Here is a 7302-nt window from a genome sequence, read left to right as displayed (position 1 = left end):
CTAAGATCAGGAACAAGAGAAGGTTGCCCACTCTCACCACTATTATTCAACATAGTTTTGGAAGTTTTAGCCACAGCAGTCAGAGAAGAAAATGAAATAAAAGGGATCCAAATCGGAAAAGAAGAAGTAAGGCTGTTACTGTTTGCAGGTGACATGATACTATACATAGAGAATCCTAAAGATGCTACCAGAAAACTACTAGAGCTAATCAATGAATTTGGTAAAGTAGCAGGATACAAAATTAATGCACAGAAATCTCTGGCATTCCTATACACTAATGATGAAAAATCTGAAAGAGAAATTTAGGAAACATCCCCATTTACCAATGCAACAAAAAGAATAAAATACCTAGGAATAAACCTACCTAAGGAGACAAAAGACCTCTATGCAGAAAACTATGACATTGATGAAAGAAAGAGGATACAAACAGACGGAGAGATATACCATGTTCTTTGATTGGAAGAAGCAACGTTGTGAAAATGACTATGCTACCCAAAGCAATATACAGATTCAGTGCAATCCCTGTCAAACTACCACTGGCATTTTTCACAGAACTAGAACAAATGTACAGTTTTCCACCCTCATTTTGTCCCTTATCATTATGTTAAAAATTTTAAACTTATCATGTGATTGAAATTTTGAGGGTTAAAATTGTCTTAAATGCATTATGGTACTGGCACAAAAACAGAAATATAGATCAATGGAACAGGATAGAAAGCCTAGAGATAAACCCACACGCATATGGTCACCTTATTTTTGTTAAAGGAGGAAAGAATATACAATGGAGAAAAGACAGCCTCTTTAATAAGTGATGTTGGGAAAACTGGGCAGCTCCATGTAAAAGAATGAAATTAGAACACTCCCTAACACCACACACAAAAATAAACTCAAAATGAATTAAAGACCTAAATGTAAGGCACTATAAAACTCTTAGAGGAAAACATAGGCAGAACACTCTTTGACATCAATCACAGCAAGATCCTTTTTGACCCACCTCCTAGAGAAATGGAAATAAAAACAAAAATAAACAAATGGGACCTAATGAAACTTAAAAGCTTTTGCACAGCAAAGGAAACCATAAACAAGACCAAAAGACAAAAGAAAGTATTTGCAAATGAAACAACTGACAAAGGATTAATCTGCAAAATTTACAAGCAGCTCACACAGCTCAATATCAACAAAACAACCCAATCCAAAAACAGGCAAAAGACCTAAATAGACATTTCTCCAAAGAAGATTGCCAACAAACACATGAAAGAATGTTCAACATCATTAATCATTAGAGAAATACAGATCAAAACTACAGTGAGGTATCACCTCACACCAGTCAGAATGGCCATCATCAAAAAATCTACAAACAGTACATGCTGAAGAGGGTGTGGAGAAAAGGGAAGCCTCTTGCACTGTTGGTGGGAATGTAAATTGATACAGCCACTATGGAGAACAGTATGGAGGTTCATTAAAAAACTGAAAATAGAACTACCATATGACGCAGCAATTCCACTACTAGGCATAAACCCTGAGAAAACCATAATTCTAAAAGCGACATGTACCACAATGTTCATTGCAGCTCTATTTACAATAGCCAGGACATGGAAGCAACGTAAGTGTCCATCGACAGATGAATGAATAAAGATGTGGCACATATATACAATGGAATATTACTCAGCCATAAAACAAAACAAAATTGAGTTGTTTGTAGTGAGGTGGATGGACCTAGAGCCTGTCATAGAGAGTGAAGTAAGTCAGAAAGAGAAAACAAATACCGTATGCTAACACATATATATGGAATAAAAGAAAGAAAATGGTTCTGATGAACCTAGTGGCAGGACAGGAATAAAGACGCAGACATAGAGAATGGTCTTGAGGACACAGGGAGTGGGAAGGGTAAGCTGAGACGAAGTGAGAGAGTGACATGGACAAATATATACTACCAAATTGTAAAATAGCTAGCTCGTGTGCAGCAGCCGCATGGCACAGGGAGACCAGCTCGGTGCTTTGTGACCACCTAGAGGGGTGGGATAGGGAGGGTGGGAGGGAGACGCAAGAGGGAGGAGATATGGGGATATATGTATATGTATAGCTGATTCACGTTGTTATACAGCAGAAACTAACACACCATTGTAAAGCAATTATACTCCAAAAAAGATGTTAAAAATAGATACAAAAATATTTTCACATAAAAATATATTTTAAATACATAAAAATATATTTAATATATATTCAGATATATTAAATATTTATATATTATGTATAGTTAACAGATACATATTACATTTCAATGGGTATAATCAGAACAAGCAGAACAAAAGAATTACAAAAGTTGTATATGTTCACTGAGAATGTGTTTATAGGCGATTGATTTAGAGACATGTTAGTACACTGGCAGCTTCTTGTTAAAATTTTGCAGCCATAATTAAACAAAAAGTTATGAGCAAAATAGTGATACTCCATACCAGAATGGCTCTGTGTTCACCTTGAACAAACAGTGTGTGTATTTTTGTGAAACTTCACCTCATAAGTATATATTCTGAAAGAGTTCTGCTTCCTGTATTGTAGAGTAGGTTTCTAATCTAACAGCTTGACTGTCTGACAGATAACAACTATAAAGTCTGAGCAACAACAAAAAAGTCACTCTGAGGGCTCTGGAGACTGTAGCAAAGCAAAAAGAGAGTCACAATTTGGAAGAGGTGACTGCCAATGCCCTGCAGCAGTTTTACCCTGCAGGCATTCATGGTGTTGGCATGGGGTTAAAACTGCAGTGGAAATCCTCTGCCTCTCTGCCAAGGGGATTTAGAAGGACGAGGCTTGGGCAGCTAGGAGCACTGGAGGATGATGGGGAACTCCAGAAACAAGAGAAGCAGAGGAGGAAATGTCAAAATCTGCACATACACTTTGCCCAAGACCCTGGCAGACATTAAACCATACATGCAGAGTCACCACCAGGGCAGGCAGGCTTTCATTTTACATTTTGAGTTTAACCAAGTTAATTGCTTTCTAAAGAAAATAAAAAGAATACGTTTTGAAGGAATATAACAGAATTGAGAGTCTCCCACAGCATAGTATTAACATGCCAAAGACACAACCCTAAATTATTTAATATATGAAAACTCAGGAAAATATTTCTAAGGGAAAGAACAATTGACAGATGCCAACTCCAAGATAATGTAGACATTGGTACTGTCAGAAAAGAATTTTAACTATAATTTAACATATTGTAACTATGCTCATCAGGTAAAAGAAAATATGCTTGTAACAAATGAAAAATAGGCAATCTCAGCAGAGAGTTAGAAAATCTTGATAAGTTTTTTTTAAATAAGGGAAAAAGGTGAAGTGAAAACAAATGTGTGAAAAGTTGTGCATAATCCTATATGTGCAATGGTAGTGTGACAGGCATGTGATGACTGTCTGTCATGGGTGTCCTGAGTCACAAAGAAATGGGAACTGCTGTCTTAAACAGTAAGAAACTACTGACTTCTTTCTTGGTTGTTTGGTTTTGTTTTTAGGAGGAGACTGTCACATTCAAGACTGGGACTTCAAAAAAAGTCATATTAAAAGGTATGTAGATGATTGAAGAAAAAGTAGACCATAGATGGGGTACCCCCCCAAAAAGGAAAAAAATGTTTATAGCAGATGTAACAAAATTTTAGGATTATTATTATGTAAAGTACCATAAACTTGATAAGGAATATAGCAAGATATCAAAGAATAATAGACAAAAGATATAGGCTTACAATTCCTAAAAGAAAAAATAATAATTGGTAAGGAAATGCAACCAAAAAGCTGGTCTTGCTATTATTCAAGGAAATGCAAACTGAAATAATGATATCACTTTGCTAATTAAATTAGCAAAGCTTTGATGATAATATTTAGTTCAAATTAAGGGCATAGGAAAGTTATGTATTCATATATTATGTACAAAACTTTATATAAAACAGCATAACTGAATTGAAAAATAATTGACTATGTATCAAGAGCTATAAGAGTATTAATATAATTAATTCTAGCAATACCAATTTTGGATATTTAGGAAATAACCTCAAACATCAAGAAGCTACATAAATGAAGTTGTTCTTTCATCACCAAGTAACTTATAATAGCAAAAAAATAAATAACAAGGTAATTACACATACTATATATAAAATAGATAATCAACAAGGACCTACGGTATAGCACAGGGAACTCTACTTAATATTCTGTAATAACCTATATGGGAAAAGAATCTGAAAAAGAATGGATATATGTATATGTATAACTGAATCACTTTGCTGTACACCTGAAACTAACACAACATTGTAAATCAACTATACTCCAATATAAAATAAAAATTAAATTAAATTTTAAAAAAAGGTAATGCTGAGAAAAAGGTCCAGTAATAGAGAAATTTTTATGTAAATTAGGAATGCATAGGATGGAAAGTTGTATAGTCATCAAAATGTTATCATTATGAACAGTATGTAGCAAAATTGAAAAATATTATGAGTGAAGAAAGCAGTCAATGATATGTATAATATAATAATAATTCTTTTAAAAATACATTAAAAAATAAACCAAATTAAGATTGTAATTGTGTGAGGGTATTGGGGTTTGGGGATTATGATTTTCTCCTCTAGTTTTAAACCACTCGTGCTTAAAATTATAATTTGAAAACAGTCTAGGCAAGGGTTTATAAGGCTTGGGAATGGAGTGGGAATAACAAGAAAGGCATGGATTAAAAGGTGAGGAGGAGGTCAGATAGCGAGCTTTTGCCACCTTGATTATGTGTGGGCTGTGGGAGAGGGCGGTATCAAAGGTATTCAGTGACTTCAATCTTGGGTGATTAGGAGAAGCTGATTCCAGGATCCAAAATAGGGAACACAGGAATCAGCAAGTACAGAAGGGAAGAGCATGGAACCTATCTCAGGTGTGTTCAGTCTGAGGTCGGACGTCTTAATCCACAGACAATTGGAAATGAGAGAAGTCAAACAGAGAAGGCATGATACCCATTCCCATGGAGTGAACTGCTGAGTTCCTGAAATGGAATGAGGTTACCAAAGAAGAGTGGAGAGAAAGAGGCAGAGGACAGAACTTCAGCTAAGGGTAAGAATAACAACAAGGAAGGACAGTAGAACAAAAACAAGGTTCACTAAACTTAGAGTTAAAGAACAGGTCCCAGTCCCAGCATCATCGGCTAGACAAATGCAGTGGCTGGTTACACTGGTGGTCCCCAGTGAGCCTCACTTCCCTTCCCCTTGAGTATGGCCTGGGTCTGTGACTGCTCTAACCAATGGAATATGGTGGAAGTCATACTGTGCCAGTTCTGGACTTAAACCTTAAGAAGGCTTTTGTTCTCTGGGGTGCTCTGAGCCACCATATAAGAAATCCAGTTACCCTTCTGGAGAACCCATAGAGAGAGTAGCCCTGAGACTACATGGGGAGAGAGAGAGACCCAGCTATTTCAGCATCCCAGCTGAGGCCAGCCTTTTAACTGTCCCCAGCCAGGTGCCAGACATGCAAGCAAGCCATCTAAGACGTTCCAGCCGCCATCGGATGCAGCTTCATGAGAAATCCCAAGAGAGACCAAAAAAAAAAAAAAAGAGCTGTCCAGCTGAGCCCCCATCCACGCACATAACTGTTTGAAATAATAAATTGGTTGTTTCATACCACTAAGTTTGAAGTGGTTTGTTATACAGCACTAGATAACTGAAACCACAAGTTAATCAAAACTTACCCTACCCTAAGTTTTCTTGCCTGCAAAACCAGTTAATAACTCTATCACTCTGATAATACGTTTGCCATAACGGTCAAATGAGATAATGTGTCCAGTGATTCTAAAGTGTTTCCATTAAAGCACCCCCAGTGGCAGAGGACAGCGAATGGCACACGTCTGGGATCTGGAAGGTGTGGCTGTTTCTTGAAAGATTTATGGTTTCATATTAAACGTCATAGCCAGTTTTGCATTCTCCATGTATTTTCTCCAGTTCCGTGCACCCTGGTTATCCTATGTCTTCACATCCTCCTACTGCATCATGGTGAAGTCTCGGGGTAAGAATACCCAGTTTGAAAGCTGTAGGTGCATGTGAGCTGTGAATGTGCAATGAAGGAGAATCACTGGTGAGAGGAGACAGACAAGGAGTGGTCAAGAAAGGCAGAGGAGAACCAAGAAATTCCCAGGTCTTGGAACGTGAAGGAGGTTTGTTTAACAATCAAATGCTGTTAAAAAGCCATCGGATTTGATGACTGGTAAATTAATGATCTTCAAAACAATGATTTCTTTGGTAAGGAGGCAGGAGCTGGGGGTAGAATAAAAGTAGACAGAATGGGTTCTTTGAGAACATTGGGAGGGAAAGGAAGAGGAAGTTCAGGAAGGAGTGGGGATCTAGAGAGGAATTTTGTTCTGTTACGTCTTGTTTTGAAACACAAGAATGCTGCACATGCTTTTAATGATGGAGAGAAAAGCAATGAAGAGAGGAAGAATTTGAAGGCTACAGGGAGAGGACTGATAAATACGAGATAAGGTTCAAGAAGAGGCAGGAGGCTTAGGATGGCTAAATACAAATAGAGGTAGAGGAGTCGACCTCAGGGAGAAGAAGGAAGAACCATCTCTGTAATGGGAGCGAAGGAGCAGAGGGCGGCAGAAGAAACAGACACTTAGACGTGGAAGAGAGAGGGAAAAAGTTCACGTTGTGCAGCTTCAGTAGGACACCAGGTCACCCGCAGAGAAGGGAAGCCTGGAGGCTCGAAGAGAGTGGGAAAGATTTAATGTATTGGAGGAAAGACAGAGGGAATCAGTTGGAGACAAGTAAAACCCCAAGCAGCAGTGAGAGTCTGGCTTAGGGTAGAGAAAATGAATTTATTGTGGCATCAATCATTGACCTCATTCAATGAGAGAGAGAGAGAGAGAGAGAGAGAGAGGGAGGGAGGGAGGGAGAGAGGGAGGGAGGAGGAGGGAGGGAGGGAGGGAGGGAGAGAGAGAGAGAGAGAGAGAGAGAGAGAGAAACAGTGAGTATTTGCAGCAGCGGGGATTGAAAAGTCAGCTGTCGGGAGGAAGTGTCAGAGAGAGGATGCCTGTGCTACCAGAGCACCAGTGGCCAGGTGGAGAGTGATCCAGGCTGAATGTGTATTTGGGGGACTAGGGCCCAGGGTTGGGACATGATGGACATGGAGAACATGCTCAGCTGAAGCGAGGGGTAGGCATTTCACATTTACAGTGGTACATTTTACAACTGTTAAAATTTGAACAGTTGCCAATAATGATGTGTTCCATCATTACTGTGTAGCTGTTAAGTCTGAGGGACTGAAGTAAAGAGTACAGTGAATGGG

At 38.4% G+C, this 7302-nt stretch overlaps 1 long non-coding RNA gene across 1 annotated transcript; it reads left to right on the top strand.

The window, feature by feature from the left end:
• The first annotated feature begins 3427 nt into the window (after window positions 1-3427).
• LOC141277833 (uncharacterized) lies at window positions 3428-5604 on the top strand. The gene is made up of 3 exons (XR_012329691.1): window positions 3428-3558; window positions 4941-5079; window positions 5478-5604. It is a non-coding gene; the product is annotated as an uncharacterized lncRNA (long non-coding RNA).
• The last annotated feature ends 1698 nt before the right edge of the window (window positions 5605-7302 follow it).

This window comes from Tursiops truncatus, chromosome 2 (assembly GCF_011762595.2).
Source record: "Tursiops truncatus isolate mTurTru1 chromosome 2, mTurTru1.mat.Y, whole genome shotgun sequence".
In the NCBI taxonomy this organism is placed as follows: domain Eukaryota; kingdom Metazoa; phylum Chordata; class Mammalia; order Artiodactyla; family Delphinidae; genus Tursiops; species Tursiops truncatus.
This window is presented reverse-complemented; position numbering and strand designations above follow the sequence as displayed.